A 25,438-nucleotide genomic window follows, 5' to 3' on the forward strand; every position below is an offset into this window, starting at 1 on the left:
CTTTCCCACTTTCCTCATGACCTTATTATTTCATTGGCTGCATTGATTTCCCTTATGAATCCTGGCTCCATGTTTCTTATCTAGATCCTTGGATAAAACAACCCACTATAAGACTGTCTACTCCCACTCAGCTCTGCCTGTCCCTCATACACACCTTCCCAATATTTGCTCGTTGGCTTTACAAACCACAATCTGTATTAAGAGGCTACGTAAAATTTTGAAACTGTTCTGCTATTGTTTCCTACTTTCCAGGAATTCAAGGTCAGATGTTGGCCCAGTGTTCCTAACTGCCCTATTCTAACTCCTAAAAAAATTTTTTTTTTTTTTTTACCTTGTAATGCTTATCGGGGAAATTATGTGTATGGCTGCACATGTAGTTGCTTATAGCTTCCTATGTATGAAAGAGACAGTGAAACCTATATCTTGCTTCTTGACAGAGGAGGAAAATTCTGGGTCATTGCCTGGTTACCGGTTTTATTGGGCTGACTTGCTCAGCAGGCTAAAGTGCGTGTTTGATAGCCTAACTTATCAAGATGTTGGCTAATAGATGCCAACACATTTACTAGCTCCTACAAATGATTTAATCCTTGACTTGATACAGCACAAAGTTCTTATTGTCCAGTGACTGTTGTAGAATTAATTGGTGTTGGGGGCTTAATTTTGCAGGAGCCTTAGTGGATCAGTGTGATATGAATTAGTTAGGACAACTAACTCTCCTGGCCTTTTCGTATCAATCTTATTCTCCATGTGGCTGGGAGGCTTGAATTCAACCAAAATGCCTGTCTTCTCATCACATTCCATTCTGTGTTAGGGAAAGGCAGAATGCATAATTCTGACACTTGTATTTGTTCATTGCCTGGCCGGGAAATTTGTTCAGTTCAGTTCAGTTGCTCAATCATGTCTGATTCTTTGTGACCTCATGGACTGCAGCACGCCAGGCTTCCCTGTCCATCACGAACTCCCAGAGCTTGCTCAAACTCATGTCCATCTAGTCGATGATGCCATGCAACCATCTCATCCTCGGTCGTCCCCTTCTCCCCCGCCTTCAATCTTTCCCAGCATCAGGGTCTTTTCCAGTGAGTCAGTTCTTCTCATCAGGTGGCTAAAGTATTGGAGTTTCAGCTTCAGCATCAGTCCTTCCAATGAATATTCAGGACTGACTTCCTTTAGGATGAACTGGTTGGGTCTCCTTGCAGTCCAAGGGACTCTCAAGAGTCTTCTCCAACACCACAGTTCAAAAGCATCAATTCTTCGGCACTCAGCTTTCTTTATAGTCCACCTCTCACATCTCTACGTGACTACTGGAAAAACCATAGCTCTGACTAGATGGATCTTTGGTGGCAAAGTAATGTCTCTGCTTTTTAGTATGCTGTCTAGGTTGGTCATAACTTTTCTTCCAAGGAGCAAGCGTCTTTTAATTTCATGGCTGCAGTCACCAACTGCAATGATTTTGGAGCCCAAGAAAAGAAAGTCTCTCTCTGTTTCCATTGTTTCCCCATTTATTTGCCATGAAGTGATGTGACTGGATGCCATGATCTTAGTTTTTTGAATGTTGAGGTTTAAGTCAACTTTTTCACTGTCCTGTTTCACTTTCATCAAGAGGCTTTTTAGTTCTTCTTTGCTTTCTGCCATAAGGGTGGTGTCATCTGCATATCTGAGGTTATTGATATTTCTCCTGGCAATCTCGATTCCAGCTTATCCTTTATCTAGACTGGCATTTCTCATGATGTACTCTGCATAGGCAAGTCTGGGTCAGTCTTTTGTGGGGTCACTGATCCTTTCTGTTGGGTCCTGGTGCTCACAGTGTTCCGTTCGTGCCCTCCACGAGTCTATTTGCCAGTCCTGTGTAAGTTCTGACAGCTCTATGGTGGGGTTAATGGCAACCCCCTCCAAGAGGCCTTATGCCATACCCAAGTCTGCTGCACCCAGAGCCCGTCCCTGTGGCAGTCCACTGCTGACCCGTACCTCCACAGGAGACGCTCAAACACAGTTCTGTCTCAGTCTCTGTGGGGTCCCTGGGTCCTGGTGCACACAAGGTTTCTTTGAGCCCTCTGAGCATCTCTGGCGGGAATGGGGTTTGATTCTGAACGCGAGTTCGCCCTTCCTCCCCTCTTGCTGGGGCCTCTCTGCCCTTGGACATGGGGCTTCTCCTCACGGCCGCTCCAGTGCTGTGCAGCTGCCGCTCCAGCCAGCACAAGAGAAGACTCTACACATGGACGTCACCAGATGGTCAACACCGAACTCAGATTGATTATAGTCTTTGCAGCTAAAGGTGGAGACGCTCTATACAGTCAGCAAAAACAAGACCAGGAGCCAACTGTGGCTCAGATCATGAACTCCTTATTGTCAAATTCAGACTTAAATTGAAGAAAGTAGGGAAAATCATTAGACCATTCAGATATGATCTAAATCAAATCCCTTATGATTATACAGTGGAAGTGAGAAATAGATTCAAAGGATTAGATCTGATAGACAGAGTACCTGAAAAACTATGGATGGAGATTCGTGACATTATACAGGAGACAGGGATCAAGAAAAAGAAATGCAAAAAAGCAAAATGGCTGTCGGAGGAGGCCTTACAAATAGTTGTGAAAAGAAGAGAAGCTAAAAGCAAAGGAGAAAAGGAAAGATATATCCATTTGAATGCAGAGTTCCAAAGAATAGCAAGGAGAGATAAGAACGCCTTCCTCAGTGATCAGTTCAAAGAAATAGAGGGAAATGATATAATGGGAAAGACTAGAGATCTCCTCAAGAAAATTAGAGATACCAAGGGAACATTTCATGCAAAGATCGGCACAATAAAGGACAGAAATGGTATGGACCTAACAAAAGCAGAAGATATTAGGAAGAGGTGGCAAGAATACACAGAAGAACTGTACAAAAAGGATCCTCATGACCCAGATAATCACGATGGTATGATCACTCATCTAGAGCCAGACATCCTGGAATGTGAAGTCAAGTGGGCCTTGGAAGCACCACTATGAACAAAGCTAGTGGAGGTGATGGAATTCCAGTTGAGCTATTTCAAATCCTAAAAGATGATGCTGTGAAAGTGCTGCACTCAATATGCCAGCAAATTTGGAGAACTCAGCAGTGGCCACAGGACTGGAAAAGGTCAGTCCCAATCCCAAAGAAAGGCAATGCTCAAACTACCACACAGTTGCACTCATCTCAGATGCTAGTAGAGTAATGCTCAAAATTCTCCAAGCCAGGCTTCAATAGTATGTGAACTGCGAACTTCCAGATGTTCAAGCTGGATTTAGAAAAGGCAGAGGAACCAGAGATCAAATAGCCAACATCCATGGATCATTGAAAAAGCAAGAGAGTTCCAGAAAAAACATCTATTTCTGCTTTATTGACTATGCCAAAGCCTTTGACTGTGTGGATCACCACAAACTGTGGAAAATTCTGAATGAGATGGGAGTACCAGACCACCTGACCTGCCTCTTGAGAAATCTGAATGCAGGTCAGGAAGCAACAGTTAGAAGTGGACATGGAACAATAGATTGGTTCCAGATAAGAAAAGGAGTACATCAAGGCTGTGGCAACCCACTCCAGTGCACTTGCCTAGAAAATCCCATGGACGGAGGAGCCTGGTAGGCTACAGTCCATGAGGTCGCAAAGAGTTGGACACGACCGAGCGACTTCACTTTTACTTTTCACTTTCATGCATTGAAGAAGGAAATGGCAACCCACTCCAGTGTTCTTGCCTGGAGAATCCCAGGGACAGGGGAGCCTGGTGGGCTGCCATCTGTGGGGTTGCACAGAGTTGGACACAACTGAAGTGACTTAGCAGCAGCAGTAGCAAGGCTGTATATTGTCACCCTGCTTATTTAACTTCTGTGCAGAGTACACCATGAGAAATGCTGGGCTGGATGAAGCAGAAGCTGGAATCAAGATTGCTGGGTGAAATATCAATAACCTCAGATATGCAGATGACACCACTCTTATGGCAGAAAGTGAGGAAGAACTAAACAACCTATTGATGAAAGTGAAACAGGACAATGAAAAAGTTGGGTTAAAACTCAACATTCAGAAAACTAAGATCATGGCATCTGGTCCCATCATTTCATGGCAAATAAATGGGGAAACAGTGGAAACAGAGACTTTCTTTTCTTGGGCTCCAAAATCATTGCAGTTGGTGACTGCAGCCATGAAATTAAAAGACGCTTGCTCCTTGGAAGAAAAGTTATGACCAACCTAGACAGCATACTAAAAAGCAGAGACATTACTTTGCCACCAAAGATCCATCTAGTCAGAGCTATGGTTTTTCCAGTAGTCACGTAGAGATGTGAGAGGTGGACTATAAAGAAAGCTGAGTGCCGAAGAATTGATGCTTTTGAACTGTGGTGTTGGAGAAGACTCTTGAGAGTCCCTTGGACTGCAAGGAGACCCAACCAGTTCATCCTAAAGGAAGTCAGTCCTGAATATTCATTGGAAGGACTGATGCTGAAGCTGAAACTCCAATACTTTAGCCACCTGATGAGAAGAACTGACTCACTGGAAAAGACCCTGATGCTGGGAAAGATTGAAGGCGGGGGAGAAGGGGACGACCGAGGATGAGATGGTTGCATGGCATCATCGACTAGATGGACATGAGTTTGAGCAAGCTCTGGGAGTTCGTGATGGACAGGGAGGCCTGGGGTGCTGTATTCCATGGGCTCCCAAAGGGTCTGATGTGACTGGACTGACTGACTGACTCTGCATAGAAGTTAAATAAGCAGGGTGACAATATACAGCGTTGACATACTCCTTTCCCAATTTGGAACCAGTCCATTGTTCCTTGTCCAGTTTTAACTGTTGCTTCTTGACCTGCACACAGATTTCTCAGGAGGCAGTTAAGGTGGTCTGTTATTCCCATCTCTTGAAGAATTTTCCTGTTATCCACACAATTAAAGGCTTTGGTGTAGTCAATAAAGCAGAAATAGATGTTTCTTCTGGAACTCTCTTGCTTTTTTGATGATCCAGCAGATGTTGGAAATTTGGTCTCTGGTTCCTCTGGCTTTTCTAAATCCAGCTTGTACATCTGGAAGTTCGCAGTTCACATACTGTTGAAGCCTGGCTTGGAGAATTTTGAGCATTACTCTACTAGCATGTGAGATAAGTGAAATTGTGTGGTAGTTTGAACAGTCTTTGGTGTTGCCTTTCTTTGGGATTGGAATGAAAACTGACCTTTTCCAGTCCTGTGGCCACTGCTGAGTTTTTCAAATTTGCTGGCATATTGAGTGCAGCACTTTCACAGCATCATCCTTTAGGATTTGAAATAGCTCAACTGGAATTCCATCACCTCCACTAGCTTTGTTCGTAGTGATGCTTCCTAAGGCCCACTTGACTTTGTATTCTAGGATGTCTGACTCTAGATGAGTGATCACAGCATCGTGGTTATTTGGTTCATTAAGATCATTTTTTCTATAGTTCTTCTGTGTATTCTCGCCACCTCTTCTTAATATCTTCTGCTTCTGTTAGGTCCATACCATTTCTGTCCTTTATTGTGCCCATCTTTGCATGAAATGTTCCCTTGGTATCTCTAATTTTCTTGAGGAGATCTCTAGGCTTTTCCATTTTATTGTTTTCCTCTAATTCTTTGCATTGATCACTGAGGAGGGCTTTCTTATCTCTCGTTTCTATTCCTTTGGAACTCTGCATTCAGATGTGTGTATCTTTCCTTTTCTCATTTGTCTTTCGCTTCTCTTCTTTTCTCAGGTATTTGTAAGGGCTCCTCAGGCAACCATTTTGCCTTTTTGCATTACTCTTTCTCGGGGGTGGTCTTGATCACTGCCTCTTGCACAATGTCATGAACCCTCACCCACAGTTCTTCAGGCACTCTATCAGAGCTAATCCCTTGAATCTATTTGTGACTTCCACTGTATAATCGTAAGGGATTTGATTTAGGTCATATCTGAATGGTCTTGTTCTTTGCCTCGAAGGGAAATTTTTTTTGATGCAAAATTTCTTGACTCACTGTGATGATTTCTTAGCTCCTTCTGGGCCCTCCTCCCTTCTCCATCAAGTAATTTCCCAGTATAAGGAAGAAGATATTTTATATTTTTGTAGGCCTTAGAGACTTTGGTGAGTGTTATTGATCAGCTAATTCTGCAGATGTCATGTTTTTGAGTCTTGCTTTTTTTCTTTTTTCCATTATGATGATCTCTGCCATTTAAGCATAATGTTTAGACAGTTTGCATTCATTATCAACATGATCAATTTAAAATTTCCCATCTTGTTCTCTGTTTTCTATGTGTCTCATCTTTATTCCTCTTTCTTCATGTTTTCCTGGTTTCTTTTGGATTAACAGTAATTTTTGTGATTCCGTTTTACCTCCATTATTGGCTTATTAGCTGTACCTTTTGTTTTATTTTTTAGTAGTTACTCTAAAGTCTATATATCTAACTATTAATTTATGTTTAATATACCATTTCACACAAGAATCTTACAAAGTATACTTCCCTCTACATCCTCATCTTTTGTTGTTTTTATCACATTTTACTTCTACCTGTTATAAACCACATAGTTAGTTATTGAACTTTCTTTAAAGAGCCAAGTTAGTTTTTTCTAGCTTTTGAGGTATAATTGACAAAACTGTATTTAAAGTGTGCAACATGATGATTTGATATTGGTATAGATTGTAAAAGTATTTCCACAATCAAGTTAACCATTACCTCAGTGATTGTGTGTGAGTGTGTGACAACCTTTAATATCTGCTCTCTCAGCAAATTTCAGTTGTATAATACAGAATGTAATCACATTCTGTACTTTCATTGTGCTGTTTTTGCTGTAGTCATGCTGTGCTTAGATTCTCAGGACTTTTTCATCTAATAACTGAACGTTTGTACCCTTTAAGTAACCTTTCTCCATTTCCCCAGTCTTCGGCAACCACCCTTCTACTCTGTTTCTGTGAGTTCAACTTTCTTTTAAGATTCTCCTTATTTTGAGATTATGCAGTATTTCTTTTTATTTCTCTGAGCCATCTCACTTAGCATAATGTCCTCCAGTTTCATTCAGGTTGTTGCAAATGATAGGATTTCCTTGTGGGTTTTTTTTTTTTTAATGGCTCAATATTATTCCATTGTATTTACATCTTTTTATACACAATGTTACTTGCATGCAGAGTGTTGAACACATCGCTCATGAAAGTGTGGAGCAGGGGGGAGCCTGCCACTGGGTGGGAGAGTGTGTGTGAGCGAGGTGCACAGATCGTTGAGGTTATTGAAGGTGAGGCCTCCCCAGCCGCTCAGGTGTGGACTTGATGCTGTCCTTGAAATGGTTGGTAGGATCCATGTTTCTTTGATGCATCTTCGGCTCTGGCAGCCCCTCCCTGCCCCTCAGTTGTACATTCATCTCAGTACCCCTAGATGGGGCAGGAAAGAAGTGGTTCCTTTTGGCAGTATACTGTCCAGCTGGGGAAGCTGAGTGCTCACTCACATGCACTCAAACATTCCATGGTGGGAGACATTGCTGGCGAGAGATCCTAAGCTATACCACCTTGGGGGAGGGGATAATGTGGTCCTTTTACTTCTACGTCTAATCCCTGTTTTATTTTGCTCCCGTAGTGTACTGGAGCTTCTCTGCTGGACTCCGGAGTTCTACAAAAACCCTGTTCTCGGTAGGTGATTGTCCTAGTCAGTTGGTCTTTGGGGAAATGGCAGTAGAAAACTCCTCTTCTGCCATTTGCTGATGTCATTTCAGTTAACCTTTAAAAAGATTAAAATTGAGAGAAAAATGTCCTTAGCATTTAGCCATGTGTTTTACATTGTAGGCCTCTATGGCTTTTTTGTAGTTACAAATTTCCATTTGATATTTTTCTTCTGCTGGAAGAACTTTAATATTTCTCATGAGATAAGTCAGAGAAAGACAAATACTGTATGATATCGCTTATATGAAGAATCAGAAAAAACCAAACTCATAGAAACAGAGTAAAATGTTGGTTACCAGAGGACCGTAGGTGGACGGAAAGGAAAGATGTTTAAGAGGACACACTTGCTACCAAGTAGTTAAATAAGTCGTAGAGAATTAATGCATAGTACAGAGACTATAGATAATATTGTATTACAATTGTCAAACCTGCTAAGAAACAAACTCAATTATTCCACCCACTAAAAAGAAAATAGTTATATAATGTGATAAAGGTGATTATTGCTGCAAAGGCAATTGTATTACAATATAAATTGTACACCTTAAATTTACACGATGTTATATGTAAAATACATTTTTGCTGAAGTATAGTTGCTTTATAATGGCATTAGTTTCTGCTGTATGGCGGACTGAATCAGCCACATGTATTCACATATCCTGTCTTCCTTGGATTTCCTTCCTATTTAGGTCACCACGGAGCTTTGAGTAGAGGTCTCTGTGCTGTATAGTTCGTCCTTATTAGTTATTTCATTAGTAGTGTATATATCCCAATCTCCCAATCCTTACCAGCCCCCCCTTCCCCTCTTGGTACTCATACATTTGTTCTCTGTGTCTCTATTTCTGCTTTGCAAAGAAGTTCATCTATGCCATTTTTCTAGATTCCACATATATGCATTAAGATACAATGTTTGTTTTTTTCTTTCTGACTTACTTCATTCTGTGTGACTATTTCTAGGTTCATCCACGTCTGATGGCACCATTTCTTTCCTTTTTGTGGCTGAGTAATATTCCCCTGTATAAATGTACCACATTTTCTTTATCCATTCCTCTGTTGATGGACATTTAGGTTACTTCCATGTCTTGGCTGTTGTAAATAGTGCTGCAATGAACACTGAGGGTTGGGGGTACATCATGTATCTTTTTTAAGTATATTTCTCTCCAGGAGTATGCCCGGGAGTGGGATTGCTGGGTCATATGGTAGTTCTGTATTTAGTTTTTTGAGGACCCTCCATACTGTTCTCCATAGTGGTTGTACCAGTTTACATTCCCACCAACAGTGTAGGAGAGTTCCATTTTCTCCACACCCTCTCCAGTATTTATTGTTTATGAAATTTTTGATGATGGCCATTCTGACCTGTGTGAAGTGATACCTCATTGTAGTTTTCATTTGCATTTCTCTAATAGTGATGTTGGGCTTCCCTGGTAGTTCAGCTGGTGAACAATCTGCCTGCAAAGCAGTAGACCCTTGTTCGATTCTTGAGTCAGAAAGATCCACTGGAGAAGGGATAGGCTACCTACTTCAGCATTCTTGGGCTCAGCTGGTAAAGAATCTGCCTGCAATGCAGGAGACCTGGGTTCTATCCCTGGGTTGGGAAGATCCCCTGGAGAAGGGAAAGGGTACCCACTCCAGTATTATGGGCTGGAGAATTCCATGAACTGTATAATCCATGGTGTTGCAAAGAGTCAGACACGACAGTGACTTTCACTTTCAACAGTGATGTTGAGCATCATTTTATGTGCTTGTTTGCTGTACATAAGTCTTCTTTGGAAAAATGTCAATTTAGTCTTCTGCCCATTTTTTTGATTGGGTTGTTTGTTTTTTTGGTATTGATCTATATGAGCTGTTTTTATATTTTGGAGATTAATTCCTTGTCAGTTGTTTTATTTGCAAATATTTTCTCACGTTCTGAGGGTTGTCTTTTTGTCTTATTTATGGTTTCCTTTGGGCTTCTCTGGTGGCTCAGTGGTAAAGAACTTGCCTCCTAATGCGGGAGATGGCAGGTTTAAGTGTTAGTTACTTAGTCATGTCTGACTCTTTGCGACCCCATGGATTGTAGCCCACCAGGCTCTTCTGTCCATGGAATTCTCCAGGGAAGAATACTGGAGTGTGTATGGTTTTAGGGAGTTTTCTAATTTCATTCTTTTTACGTGTAGCTGTCCTGTATTCCTATCTCCACTTATTGAAGAGACTGTCTTTTCTCCATTGTATATTCTTGTCTCTTTTGTCAAAGATTAGGTGACCATAGATATGTGGGTTTATCTGTGGGCTTTCTATCCTATTCCATTGATCTATATTTCTGTTTTTGTGCCAGTACCATACTATCTTGATTACTGTAGCTTTTTTTTTTTTCTTTGTTAACGAGGGCTTCCCTGGTGGCTCAGAGGGTAAAGTGTCTGCCTGCAACGCAGGAGACCCGGGTTCGATCCCTGGGTCAGGAAAATCCTCTGGAGAAGGAAATGGCAACCTGGTACACTCCAGTACTCTTGCCTGGAAAATATGGACGGAGAAGCCTAGTAGGCTACAGTCCATGTGGTCACAAAGAGTCGGACACGACTGAGCGACTTCACTTTCTTTCTTTCGTTAATGAAGAAGAGAATAGTACCTCTCTCACTAGGTGGTATGAGGAGAAAAGGAAAGAATGTATGTAAAATATAGTAAAGCCTGACGCAAAGTGTTAAATCTTTTATTATCATTCGCCAGCACTGTCAAATTTAATCATTTCCATAAAGATATTAAAGGATAATTTAGTAAATAAAGAAAGCTGCTCAGAGTCTTTCAGATTGTTAGTTAGAGCTGGACTCTATAGTCTTAGACCTCCTCCGCTCCCAAACTCTACAGAATAGTAGGCCCAAGGCAGAGGGGGGTGTTCCCGGGAAGCAGCACAGCTCCATCTGAGGAAATACTACAGCCCCAAGGTCAAGAACCAGCCCAGCTGTCCTTTGCTTCCCCGGCACACGGGCGTCCACGAAAGGCAGAGACCACCACTGCACCCAGGAGCAGAGGGCGAGGGCATGCTCGGTTGCTCTTGGCCAGAGTGACTGGGGCGCTGTTATTTCTCCAAAGAGATGCCGACTGAGGTGTAAAGCTCCCTTCTGTCCCACCCATCTCCTACTTCAAGGCCCGAGGCCGCGGATACCTCCCAGAGGGCAGAGGCAGCAGGTAGAACCAGAGCCTCCCACCCAGGGATACACCAAACTCCACAGCGCCTGCAGTAGAAGGACTTGCTTCAGGGGCCCTACTGTAGCTTTGTAATACAGTCTGAAGTCTGGGAGCCTGATTCCTTCAGCTCTATTTTTCTTTCTCAAGATTGCTTTGGCTCTTGAGGGTCTTTTGTGTTTCCATACAAATTGTAAAATTTTTTGTTCTAATTCTGTGGAGAATGCCATTAGTAGTTTGATAGAGATTGCACTGAATCTGTAAAATGTTTTGGGTAGTATGGTCATTTTCACAATATGGATTCTTCTAATCCAAGAACATGTTACATATATCCATCTGTTATCTTTGATTACTTTCATTAGTGTATTATATTCCAAATGTTTCAATTAAAAAATTTCTCATAGTGCATATCTGTTTTCAGTGAATTCTGTCAGCTTTTATTTATCTGCAAAAGTATTTATTTTGCTTTCATTTGTGAAAAATATTTGTGTTGAGTATAGAATGTTGTTAATATTTTTTCTATGTTGATTTTTTTTGATTCTTTCCACTGAGAAGTGTTTTCTGACATATGGACAGATTTCCTTCTCTGGACCCTCATCTCTTCATCTCTGACCACTAAACCTCAGCAAGACTATCCACAAATGCACAGACACCAGATTGCAGCCAGTCTCTCTGTTTTTCCCTCATTTTCATTTGGCTCAAGGAACTCAGTCAGGATGTTATCATTCAGGCAGAGATGATGATGAAGCGAATTACAACCATGCTGACAGGATTGCCTTAGCTAAATAGTGATGATGAGCTGAGAGGACTGGATGTATGAAGTAAGAAGTATCCAGAAGACTATGCTCATCCTGGAAAACATTTTCTTTGTAAAATATAACCCATATTTTCAGTTGGACATACTGTTGTTGCCCAATGAAAAGATTGAAAATCAAGTTCTTTTTGTAGCTATAATGTGACCGTATCACTCAATTCAGTTTAGTGAGATGAAAGAAGTGCTGTGTGCAACTTCTAGAAAGTGTTATTAGAAGGATTGAGCCCTGCTTCCGCTGTTTCCTGCTGGCTGTTACAGGCATGTGATAGCAGGCGCCCAAGCAGCCTTAAAGGTGGGGACACGACAGAGCATCAAGAGGGAAGAAGCCTGGCACTGTGAGCCTGTACTCACTGGTCCAACTGCATCTGGGCTGCGTTTTTCGTGAGAATACAATTACCTTTTATCTCGTGTAAGCCATTGGCTTTATCTGTTGTCTGTTTTTGCTCTTGTTGTATGTGGTCGAACTTAATCCTGACTAATGAAAGCCAGGTGACAGAGGAGGCCCAGGTCTGAATCCTGGATGACTGAACAAATAGTAATGCATTTGGTAAAGAGCAAACAGGTTAGGGGCTTCTAAAGGTAGATAATCCTATAAAACAATTAAGCACCGACATGAATAAATCTCAGCAGTTAAATTATTTTTTAAAACATGAAAAGACTAAAGCTTGTTTTTTATTTGAATCTTTTTTCCTTTTGCTTTCTTAGACATGAACACTTATCTTATATGTTAATCATGGTAGGAATTTGATGACTTAGTCTTACATCATAATGGAGTTCTAAAATATTAAGTCTCCCTCTGCCTCATTTTCCTGTTAATGGAGTTACAGGTCTTAATCACATTCTTGAATTAGAGATTTTTAGGTTTGGGAATCCTCAAAAGATTAATTGAAATAAAACATGGAAGAATGCATGATATATTGAAACTATTTATGAAGGGCTTTTTTCTCTTTGGATAAGGTCTTTGCCCTGTCACTTACTGTTAACCTTTATCACATGTTTGAACTTTCATGTCAAAATTGTTGTTGATCTCACCTAGGGAAAAATAAATTGAGTTTACCTTTTTGGCTTTATTATAATAAAACTTTGAAATGACAGTAATTTGGTGGAGATTTCAGTTCGCTTTTTTATCCTCTAAGCCAATCACAGAATTTTTAGGATGCAGGTATATTTGTAATCTATTTTCTCCCTCTGACCTTTCTTCTCCAGGACAAAGGTGATGGTAGTTTTAAGCTTGACACCACCAGGGAAACATTTAAAATGTCTTTAGGCAAGCTTGTTTTCCCTGTCTTCTTGCCTGGTAGTTAGTGTTGAAAGCTTAGTGTCTCTTTGCTTTTCTAAAAGTATGTCTTCTCTAGGTGCTGGCAAACAAGTTGAAATTTAAATGACCTGTGGAATTCTTCAAGGCAGTGATTGTATGTGGGAAAAGGAAACCTTGAGGCAGATTCTGAACTAGAATGATGTAATGCATCCCAGGAAAGCAGTGGTTGGAATTCAGGTAGCTTTGAGCAAGTAACTTAATAGCAGAGGATACTATACCTCTGCCATGCTAGAAACAAGCAGGTATAAAAGAAGAAAAGAAACGGCAACAGTAAGACCATTGAGAACAAAATAGAGGAGGGAATAGGGTTTAGGGCCTGTCTGGAGTAATCCTTAGAGGCCAAAGGCTTTAAAAGCCAAGACTACTTCATGTTTCTTTTGATAAAACAGTCATTACAAAATAATAATAAGGCTCAGGCCAGTATCAACACTGAAATTTCACCTATATTATATTTTTTAATACTTGTTTTATGGCCTAGGGCAGTGTCATATACAAAAGACCTTCACCCAAACTGCATTTCATGGAAAACAAAGGCAGGCATACTTGGAACTGAATTGACAGCTTTGTGGCTGTAAAGATAAATATAGCACTTTTCAGGTAGTGAATTCATGAATAATCAATGAACCAGCAAAGGACAAAAAGTGACATATGGCAGCCTGGTGTGGATTAAGTGTGATTGTCACTTTCCCCTCCCCACCTTTTTCCCTTCTCTGATTTATTGAAAGAAACAAAGGCAGCCTCATGTAGCCGGAACACAGTACCTCTGGAAAAATCCATGTAGACAAACTGTTTACCGGTAAGTTTATTCATTAAATGTCTCCTCTGCTCTTTGGTTGTTTTAATAGGCCAGCTTAAGTTGTTTGTATTAATTGAAATTTAATTCAAAATGAAAGTTTAAATGAGTAAACCAGTTTTTGTTTTTTTAAAAATTACTACTATACAGTATTTTCAAATCAGTAACACTTAACTAGTTATGCTAATTTTGCCACAGTGTTTTCATGCTTTTACCTAGTGTGTAAACCGGAAGAGATAGAAGGCATTCTTGGTTTTTCCCTTTGTAGCAACCAGCAGTTTACTGGAGACAATGATTTTATTATTTTTAACAACAAAAAAAAGAAACCCCAACAGATTTCACGAAATTCCTTGGTAACACCAAGGTTTTGCAGAATAACATTCTGAGGGACTGTTAAATGGGGAGGTATTTGTTCACAGCCCAAATAATAACCATACCATTTTAAAACAATATTCTTCCTTGGCAGCTATTGAAGGGTGGGATTTTAGTCCAATGAGTCAGTTTGCACCTTTTATTCGCCTGGCTTTGTGCCAGGGATCTGATCCTGAAAGATTTAACATTGGTCTCTAAATAGTCTGATTCTCCAGTTTCGCATTCTGCTCTAGTTTTTCCAAACCCCTTGAAATTGTCAGAGGAATCAGTGGTAAGATTAAAAAAAAGATTATTTGCTTTGAATGGCTCCTCCAGTTCCTCTACTCCCCAAAAAAGGTTCTGGAAAATTACTCTTAGACATGCAGATTCCCATCTGAATATGAAATATTTGTTGATTTATTTGTAAATAATGTGGATCTTGTGGAAGTTTTACTGTGACCTCAGAAATCAAGGTGTGATTTGGGTTAGGTTTGTAATAGGATGTCCATGGGGCATCCCTTTCCATCTTTCAGAAACAGTTAAGTTGATTTTTATGATGGAATTGAGTACCACAAGATACTAACATGATGGAGAGATTATAAGAGACACTGTTTTCTTGGTGGTGTAGAGGATCCTGTCTTCACTGATGGCTTCCAGAGGGGGCTGGACTTGAAGGGAATGTAGCCTAAAGAACCCTCTTCAGAACTTGTTCTCCTCTTGGTCCCTTTGCCCATTCCAAATTGTGAATGGCATTGTTGTTGTTGTTCAGTCACTAAGTCATGTCCACCTCTTTGCAATCCCATGAACAGCAGCACACCAGGCTTCCCTGTCTTTCACTATCTCCCGGACTTTGCTCAAACTCATGTCCATTGTGTTGATGATGCCATCCAACCATCTCATCCTCCTCTTTCACCCCCTTCTCCTTCTGCCCTCCATCTTTCCTAGTATCAAAATCTTTTCAAATGTGTGGGCTTTTAGCATCAGGTAGCCAAAGTATTGAAACTTTAGCATCAGTCCTTCCAGTGAATATTCAGGATTGATTTCATTTAAGATTGACTGGTTTGTTCTCTTTGGAGTTCAAGGGACTCTCAAGAGTCTTTTCCAGTACCACAGTTCGAAAGCATCAATTCTTTGGTGCTCAGCCTTCTTTATGGTCCATCTCTCACATCCGTGGATGATGTGATATGGTTTACTGGAAAGACCATAGCTTTGATTTTATGGACCTTTGTCGGCAAAGTAATGTCTCTGCTTTGTAATATGCTGTCTAGGTTTGTCATAGCTCTCCTTCCAAGGAGCAAGCATCTTTTAATTTCATGGCTGCATGGCTGCAGTCACCATCCACAGTGATTTTGGAGCCCAAGAAAATAAGATCTGCTATTGTTAACCAGTTTTTCCCCATCTGTTTGCTATGAAGTGATGGGACCAGATGCCACGGTCTTAGTTTTTTGAATGTTGAGTTTTAAGCCAGCTTTTCTACTCTCCTTTTTCACCCTCATCAAGAAGCTCTTTAGTTCCTCTTTGCTTTTTGCCATTAGAAGGGTATCATCTGCATGTTTTAGGTTCTTGATGTTTCTCCCTGCAGTGTTGATTCCAGCTTGTGAGTCATCCAGCCTGGCATTTCTCATGACATACCCTGAATGTAAGTTAAATAAGCAGAGTGACAATATACAGCCTTGATGAACTCCTTTCTCAATTTTGAACCAGTCTGTTGTTCCATGTCCGGTTCTAACTGTTGCTCCTTGACCTGCATACAAATTTCTCAGGAGGTAGGTAAGGTGGTCTGGTATGCCCATCTCTTTTAAGAATTTTCCACAATTAGTAGTTTTCCACGCCGTAAAGTCCTTAGTGTAGTCAGTGAAGCTGAAGTAGATGTTTTTCTGGAATTCTGGCATTGCATATACACAATCTTTTGGACTGTGTGATTGTTAGTGCGATAAAGAGTGCCAGCTTGTAATCTTGCAGTCGAGTATGGTCATTAAGAACATACACTTGGAATCTCTGCTCTTAAGATGGTGGTATATTGTATTTTCCACAGATGGCTGCACTTCCAGCCCCCTGCTCTTTCTAGTCTGTGACCCTGATGCTTCTCCCTTGAGAGGAGGGGTCTCTATCCTCTCCTCGTGAATCTGGGCAGGCTTGAGATTTGCCTATGGAATGTTGCAGAAGTGCTGAGTGATGTCAGAAGCTCGGTCAGAAAAGACAGTTTACCCTCTGCCTTGTTTTCCAGGACACTTGCACTCGGGTCCTGGTGCTGCATGCAAGGTGTCCTATCATGCTGAAGCTGCCATGCGGTAAAGAGTGCACAGGACACCAGAGAGGCCGTATGTCCGCTCTCTAGGTGACAGCTCCCTAAGGTTCTAGACCATAGTAGCATCAACAGTCATACACACAAGTGAAAATTCCCCACATGGCTCCCACCCCCAGCCATTCAAGCATCCCTAGTTGTTGAGTCTTCTTAGTTATAGCCTCAGACGTTGTACATTACTTTTGTGCTCTGTCCAAACCTCTGATCTACAGACTTAATTTGTGATAAAATTGTTTTTCAAGCCACTACATTTGGTGTAATTGTGTGATGTAGCAGTAGTGAGTGGAATGAAAATCTTGGCAAATTATTTGACTTTTGTGTCCCTTTTGTGTTTCCTATCTTTAAAATGTTCATGATAATAACAGTATTCCTAGAGAAAAATGAGTTAATTATGTAAAGCATTTAGTGAAGTACCTGGCACATAGGAAGGGTTCATTAAATGTTAGCTGTTAACTAGGGAAAATCCATTAGATACTAAGTGTTTGGGGGAGCACTCTCATGTAAGAAATAGCTCAGCTGGACTTCATTAGTGAAGTGTTCATCATGATATGTAAAAAGGGACAAAAAGAAGATTGTCACACTTTTAAGTGATATGGAGAAGACGTTAGTGTTTACATCACTGTGTATAAAATCATGGATCATTAAAAATGTATACAGTCCTTTTAAGTCTTGATCCTCATCTTGTTGTGAAAGAGTTCTAGTTATTTTACTCCTTCTCTATTAGTCAGTACCTGTCACCATGATATTTTAGTTGACTGTATGTTGAAACACAGAGATTACCAGTTTCTTTTTGTTTTTAAAAATGTACTTATTTAAAATACTGACTTTAGGCTAGCTACGCGTAATATGTTTTCTTCCAGCTTCCCATTAAAATACTCAGATAGTTCCAGAAGAGCACCAAAGAGTTAAGTAGCAGTAAACCACTTAGTTTTAGAGGCATTGCCCCTAACTACTTACTACATTGAAGTTGGAGTAGACTGAGAAAGCCTGAGTGGTATATTTATGCTTTGACTTCTAAACCTGGAGAATAAAATTAGATGAGGGGAAGAAGTTAGACAAGGACTTTAATCTATTCCCATTGTTTATTCACCCTTCTGAGACCATGAATAACTGAAGCCTCTACTGTTTTCTTCACATTTTGTATTTCACGATATATTACAAGTCAGTTAACTTGACTAGAGATTTGCTCTATTTCCACTGACTCTTAGCTCCTCCACACCTACCTTTAACACTGTTCTCTGTGCATCTATTCATAGGCTAAAAATTCCAATATGCAGTGTGGAAGAGAATGAAAGGAAACTGTTAGGATATTGCATTCCAGGGAGGCAGTGCAGCTGTAGAGGTGGTGTTAAGAGGAACCCTGCAACAGTTGTGCTCTTAGGATTTCAGATTAGCTTTTATTTTTTTCTGTTAAAAGACGAACTACAGCACATTCCAGATGTAATAGTAATAAATTTTCATAATATGAGAAGAGAGAATAATAGAAGATCTAAGTCAGTTGAGCACAGTTGCAATGCTTGCTGAGTATTATGAACTGAACCACAGCCTGTGTCCTTCAGCCTGTATATACACAACGTGACCAAGTTAAGACGTGAGCAAAGTTTCACCATCCAGTGGATAGTGGCAATAATGGAGAGACTCAAGGATGATCTACTCTGCCATTTTAAAAATTGTGTATACTCTTTTTGCAAAGATAATAATCTTTATGGAAATTATGAAAGAAATATATAGCATCAAAGAGGGGAACCATTGCCCAAAGATGATGAGGAAAGACTTAATAATTATGAATATGATTTATTATGATATACAGAAGATATTTATGGAAATGTAAGATTTTTTTCTCAGCAAGGAAGCAAAAATATGACCTCTATAAAATCAAAACAAAAAGTCATAAGAAAAAATAAGAATAAGATTTTAGGAGGAACTGGAATGAAGAAGATTAAAAATAAACCAAAAAGCCTGAAAATGCAGTAGCAGGATAAAAATCTGCAATGGCAGCTGTAAATAGCTGAGCTGATCCTGCAGAAAATAGAATCAATCCTATAGTGAGTATTTGAGATTGTCCAGAATAAGGAGAAAATGGTGACAGGAAGTGAGGTGATGAGGGTAAAGATGATAAATACTGAGGGCAGAGAGAGGAGAAATAACTGATGAATGTGGTATTTCTAAGGGAGAAATCAGAATAAATCTAACAAAAGCAAAAAATAAAAGTAGAAGAAAACTTCCGTGGGCTGACAGGTTTCTGAATCTGCAGGTCCGAAGTGTAGGCCTCATTGTGTTCTAGGTAAAATTAATGAAAATAAATCCCCACCTATTTGAATTCTGATGGCATTTATAATTTTTAAAGAAAAGAACTCATAGATTCAAAAGTAAATGGTTATAATGGTCAGTCTTCACTGCAGATTTCTTTTTATTTATCCTGTAGTGGATTCATTCGGAGAAGGCAGTGGCAACCCACTCCAGTACTCTTGCCTGGAAACTCCCATGGACAGAGGAGCCCGGTAGGCTGCAGTCCGTGGGGTCGCACAGAGTCGGACACGACTGAGGCGAGTAAGCAGCAGCAGCAGCAGTGGGTTCACCGGGCTTCTTTCAAGCTATGAGTTCATTAGTTCTGGAAAAATCGTACCCATTTTCTCATCAGATGTTACTTTTGCCATTCTCTTGTTCTTTAATTTCTTCAGTTTCTTTTGAAACTCCAGTTAAATATACTTTAGACGTTCTCATATATTCTTCACATATCTCAACCTCTCTCATGCATTTGTGATCTTTTTGTCTCTCTGTTGAATCTTGTATGGTTGCTTCCAGTGGTGTGCTGGTGAACTGGTTCTCCAGGGGAAAATAAAGCCCTGATTTGTAGCATTTGTTGATTTTTGTAGTATAAACATGGAAGTTTCAGGCAACCAACATGACTTCACTGATGCAGAAGGACCTGCATGTAATTGGCTTTCACAAACTGGTTCAGGCCACGTCTTGCATACCTCTAGGCTTTTGTCCTATCTTTCCATTTATTAAATATCTTTTAAGTTGCATGTCATCTGCTTTTGGCTTCCCCAGTGGCTCAGCAGTAAAGAATCCGCCTGCAGTGTAGGAGACACAGGAAATGTGGGTTAGATCTCTTGGTCGGGAAGATCCCCTGGCGGAGGAAATGGCAATCCTCTTTGGTCTTCTTGCCTGACAAATTGCATGGAAGAGAGGCCTGGCAGGCTATAGTCCAAAGGGTTGTAAAGAGTCGGACATGACTGAGCATACAGCAATCTGCTTTTAAACCTCTCCATTCAGTTCTTAATTGGGGTTATTTAATTTTTGATTCCTGAGTTTTTGTTTTTTCAAATCTATGTCACCATTTATGGTTTTCACTTTTCTGCTGGGCTTCCCTGGTGGCTCAGATGGTAAAGAATCCACTGCAGTGTGGAAGACCTGGGTTCAATCCCTGTGTTGGGAAGATTCCCTGGAGAAGGGAAGAGCTACCCACTCCAGTATTCTGGCCTGGAGAATTCCATGGGCAGAGGAGCCTGGCAGGCTGCAGTCCCTGGGGTTGCAAAGAGTCTGACACGACTGAGCAACTTTCACTGTTACTTTTCAGTTCTTTGCTAAAAATTCAGAGTTGTCTTCTATTTATCTTGTCACAGAAAACAAAATTGTTTTTGGTCGACATCTGATAATTCCAATTTCTTATTTCTTGACCCCCTTTTCCTTTTTGTTGTTGCAGATAATTCTTATTCCTCTTTAGTTTCCTGTGTATTCCATTATCCTTATCTGGGCCTTGGATACTACATTTGAAAAGTTACTTAAAAATATTTTTTGGGCCATAGAGTATATACTTAGGAAATTTACATTTGCTTTTGACAGACACTTTGGGAGTATTGCAATCCAGGATACATTATAACCCAGGTTTACAGTTTGAGAAAAGCAGTTTGATCCGAAGTGGTAATCTTCTTCAGGTTATTCTCACTTAAAGTTGTATCTCTTTGGAATTCCAGCTTCTTATGAGAGGGGCTTAGGCCCTCAGTTTTATTTCTGTATCAGTCACCCTGAGAATCAATAAAAACAAAGGTTCTAACTTTTCAAGATCAGCAAGGACCCTTTAGAGGAAATGTGGCTTTAGATTTTGCTTTCCATGCTGAATTTTCATTCCCATTTCACTTAAAAGAAAACTGTGGTAAAATATACATAACGTAAATTATATAACATAAAATTTACCATTTTAACTGTTTTTAAGTGTATAGTTCAGTGGCATTAAATATAATATATTCCCATTGTTGTACAAACAGCAGCACTATCTGTCTCCTGAACTTTCTCGTCATCTCGTACTGAACCCGTTACACAATATTCTCCTCATCTCACTCACCCCAGCCCCTGGTAACTGCTGTTCTACTTTGTATGAGTTTGATTAGTCTAAGTACCTCATATTAGTAGAATCATGTAGTAGTTGTCTTTTTGTGTCTGGCTTGTTTCACTTAGCATAATGTCATTAAGGTTCATGTTATAACATGTACCAGAATTTCACTCCTTTTTAAGGCTGAATGATATTCCTCTCTCTGTGTGTATGTTTGTGTGTACTCATACCACATTTTGATTATCAACTCATGTACTGATTGGAAACTTTACTTGTTTCTACTTTTTGGCTGTTGTTTATAATGCTGCTATGAACATGGGTGTACAAGTATCTGTTTAAATCATTGCTCTCATTTCTTTTGGGTATATACCCATGGGTGGAATTGCTGGACCATATAGTAATTCTATTTTTAATTTTTTGAGGAATCAATGTACTATTTTCCACAACAGCTGCACCATTTTATATTTTCATTAGCAGCACACAAGGGTTCCAGTTTCTGCACACCCTCATCAATACTTGTTGTTTCCTGTTTTGTTTTTTTTTTAAATAACTTTTAATGGGTGTGAAGTGGTATCTTATTGTGATTTTAATTCGCATTTCCCCAGTGATTAGTGATGTTGAGCATCTTCTCTTGTGCTTATTGGCTAGTTGTGTATCTTCTTTGGAGAAGTATCTATTCAAGTCCTTAGCCCATTAAAATTGTTGTTGTTGTTGTTTATTTTTGGGCTGTGCTGGGTCTTCCTTGCTGCATGGGCTTTCTCTGCTTGTGGTGAGCAGGGGTTCTCTCTAGTTGCAGTGCACGGGCTGCTTCTTGCAGTAGCTTTTCTTACTGCAGAGCACGGTCTCTGGGGTGCATGGGCTTCAGTAGCAACAGACTCCATGCTCCATGGCACGTGAGATCTTCCTGGGCCAGGGATTGAGCTCATGTCCCCTGCATTGACAGGACCACTGGACCACCAGGGAAGTCCCTTAGCACATTTTTTAATTTGCCCAATTTTAATTTAGTATTAGGAGTTGCTTCCAGATGTGAATTCTTTATCAGGTATGTCATTTGCAAATATTTTCTCAGTTCTGTGGGTTGCCTTTTTATTCTTTTGATAGTATTCTTTTATCCACAAAAGTTTAAAATTTTGATTTAGTCCAGTTTATCTATTTTTTTTTCTTTTGTTGCCTGTGTTTTTAGTGTCATATCCAAGAAATCATTGTCAAATTCAATGTCATGGAGCTTTCTCCCTGTGTTGTCTATGAAGAGTTTTGTACTTTTAGCTCTTACATTTAGGCCTTTGATCCATCTTGAGTTAGTTTTTGTAAGGTAGGTGTCCACCTTTATTTTTTTTTCTTCGAATGTAAATATTTAGTTTTTCCAGCACTATTTTTTGAAATCCCCTCTTCTGACTTGATAATTTTTATACTGTCTTATTATTTTTCAGTGCTTTCAAAAAAAATGTTTTTAAATACTTTTACAGGCCATTAAGTTGTTTGTAACAGGAAGATTGATGTGCAAAACCTAGTTTACCATTGTACTGAAAATAGGAAAATTCATTAATGTTTTAAATCAGTTTGAATGAGAGTACAAGTGATAACCTAAATCCTGTAAAACATATGGAGGGGTATAGATAGCGCCTATCCTTAGCTTTTAATACTATTTGGTTGCATTTTTTCACTTTTCATGGGAAAAAGGTACAGCTTATAATCATATGTGTTTTTTTAATAACCAAATAATTCTTTAGTCTAAATCTCATTTTCCTAGGTTATAAATCTTATTTAGAATTGAATTACTAGTGAAAGAAACAAAGACATAATTTGCTACCAAGAATTTGATAATCGTGAAAGTATTCTCATCTTTTTTTAGTGGTTTTAAGTTTTCCCCACAGTAGTGAATGAGTAAGGATTAGATCCAAAATTTTAATGTCATTTAAATAATTGTGTTTAATTAGGTAGATGGAGGAGCAACCTTTCTGTTTAAAAAATTTCAGCAACAAAATAAATGTTAATCATACCATCTTCAAATGATACACTGCTAATGTTTTTTTATAGTTTGTTTTTTGTTGAAGGGTAATTGCTTTACAGAATTTTGTTGTTTTCTGTCAAACCTTAACATGAATCAGCCATAGGTATACATATATCCCCTCCCTTTTGAAACTCCCTCCCATCTCCCTCCCCATCCGGCCCCTCTAGGTTGATACAGAGCCCCTGTTTGAGTTTTCTGAGCCATGCAGCAAATTCCCCTTGGCTATCTATTTTACATATGGTAATGTAAGCTTCTGTGTTACTCTTTCCATACATCTCACCCTCTCCTCCCCTCTCCCCATGTTCGTAAGTCTATGTCTGTTTCTCCATTGCTGCCCTGTAAATAAGTTCTTCAGTACCATTCTTCTAGATTCTGTATATATGTGTTAGAATATGATATTTATCTTTCTTTTTGTTGCTGAAATTACCATAAGATATTTATCTTTCTCTTTCCGACTTACTTCACTCTGTATAATAGGTTCTAGGTTCATCCACCTCATCAGAACTGACTCAAATGTGTTGCTTTTTATGGCTGAGTAATATTCCATTGTGTATATGTACCACAAGTTTATCCATTTATCTGTCAATGGACATCTAGGTTGCTTCCATGTTCTAGCTATTGTAAATAGTGCTGCAGTGAACAATGGGATACATGTGTCTCTTTCAATTTTGGTTTCCTCAGGGTACATGCCTAGGAGTGGGGTCGCTGGGTCATATGGTGGTTTGGGGGCTTCCCTGGTGGCTCAGACAGTAAAGCGTCTGCCTGCAATGCGGGAGACCTGGGTTTGATCCCTGGGTCGGGAAGATCCCCTGGAGAAGGAAATGGCAACCCACTCCAGTACTCTTGCCTGGAAAATTCCATGGATGGAGGAGTCTGGTGGGCTACAGTCCATGGGGTCACAAAGTGTTGAACATGACTGAGCAACTTCACTTCATGGTGGTTTTATTCCTAGTTTTTTAAGGAATCTCCATACTGTCTTCCATAGTGGCTGTATCAGTTTACCTTCCCACCAACAGTGCAAGAGCGTTCCCTTTACTGCTCATGTTTTTATTTCTTTTAAAAATTTCTTCTTTGCATGTGAATAGGCAAGTATAGGGTTCCCAGAAGTGAGAGCTAGAATCAGTCAGTATTCGTAGGTAGTAATTTTCAGAGATCTATTGAGTGGTGCAGTAATGATTTTATTCAGATGTTTATAACACTTGACTGTTCAAATTCATTATAGGATTCCTTGATACAAATTTTTTTCCTGCGAATCCTCTTGAACTATGTACCAGTGGTACTTTTCACCCCCAAAGTGTAGCCTTTCTGTGTGACATTGCATGTGTGTGTGCTTCGTTGCTCAGTCGTGTCTGACTCTTTGTGACCCCATGGACTGTAGCCCGCAGGCCTATCTGTCCATGGGGATTCTCCAGGCAAGAATACTGGAGTGGGTTGTCATACTCTCCTCCATGGGATCTTCCCAACCCAGGAATCCAACTGGGGTCTCCTGCATTGCAGGTGAATTCTTCACCACTTGGGCTACCAGGGAATCCCATTATCCCCTTTAATTCACAGTAGTAATTGGTCGTCAGGCATTTAGCAGGTAATTTGTTACATCTAAGAATTGAATTAAAATTTGTAATTACTTTTACAATACGAATTTGGGTGGATTTACATGTAATTTTATTGTTTCTTGCTTCCATGAGAGAGGAGAAAGAGATGGTGTTAAAATATAGTGAATGTACTTATTTATTCTATAGCCTGGTAGAGCATTTGCACTTGTAAATGTCATATATTATGTGTGTTGGAGAAGAAAAAAACATGAAGGGCTCTTCTAGTAGGAGGGTATCTGAAAAAATATCTGTGTAATATTTGTTGGAAAAAAAATTGACTAATGACCTTTAACTTTTAAAATTGCTTTCAACCAAGACATTTTATCAGTTTGTCAACAGTTTTATCGTAACTGATACTTGTGCCATGGTTCAGCTATGGAGAGAGCGCAGTGTGGGCTGAAGAGCAGAGTGTTAGAATGGTCACGGGAAGTCTGCCCTTATAAGTCCTGCAGATAAGCCCTGATACTGGGTTGTGCATATTTACTCCCTCAATGACTAATTCAGTAAAGCCTATTCATTAAGGAAAACTTGTCCTTGACTCAGGTCCATGTGTCACAAATCACACTCTCCAATTTTAGGATTACGTCAGGCTGAAATCATGGACAAAGCATGTTGCTATATTCATTCTTTCTTGTATAACACAAGGAGTGGCTTATTCTCAAATTGCCCACAGCAATTTGATCATCAGCAATTTTATATATTTAGGGTGATTACTCCAACATTTCCTTAAAGCTATCAAGCTTTATAAAGCCCTTTCCCTTTTTGGAACAAGAAAGAAAGAATTTTGGTTATATATTAAATGCTTACCACTTGCCACGCATTGTATTCAATTGAATCCAAGACAAGTAACACAGTTTCTCCTTGCAGGTTCACAGTTTTTTAGGAAGGTACAACACATAAAGCAGAAGGAAGGTTCACTCAGCTGAGTTTTAAGAATAGTTTTGGTTTTTATCAAAAACCATCTTAATCATTGAAGATTTATAATCTATAAAACAGAAGTGTCAGAACTATTACAGGATGGAGGAAGAGGAAGACATTTAAAAATTCTATTTAAGAAGCCATTATTGATCCTCTTTTTTATTTCAGAAACTCTTGATAGTTACTGGGATTACAAAGACCTGATTATGCC

General features: G+C 39.7%; 1 protein-coding gene across 8 annotated transcripts in view; it reads left to right on the forward strand.

The window, feature by feature from the left end:
- LOC122673980 (cytochrome c oxidase assembly factor 1 homolog) overlaps positions 1-25,438 on the forward strand; it is a 90,265-nt gene that overhangs the window by 36,934 nt on the left and 27,893 nt on the right. For 4 of the 8 annotated variants that reach the window (XM_043871903.1, XM_043871907.1, XM_043871905.1 and 1 more), the window contains exon 2: positions 7,551-7,603. The exons of the other annotated variants lie outside the window; for them this stretch is intronic. The gene's annotated coding sequence lies outside the window, so the exon portion shown is untranslated. The remainder of the gene's footprint in view (positions 1-7,550; positions 7,604-25,438) is intronic. 8 annotated transcript variants of the gene reach the window in all.

This window comes from Cervus elaphus, chromosome 18 (genome assembly GCF_910594005.1).
Source record: "Cervus elaphus chromosome 18, mCerEla1.1, whole genome shotgun sequence".
Taxonomy (NCBI): Eukaryota; Metazoa; Chordata; class Mammalia; order Artiodactyla; family Cervidae; genus Cervus; species Cervus elaphus.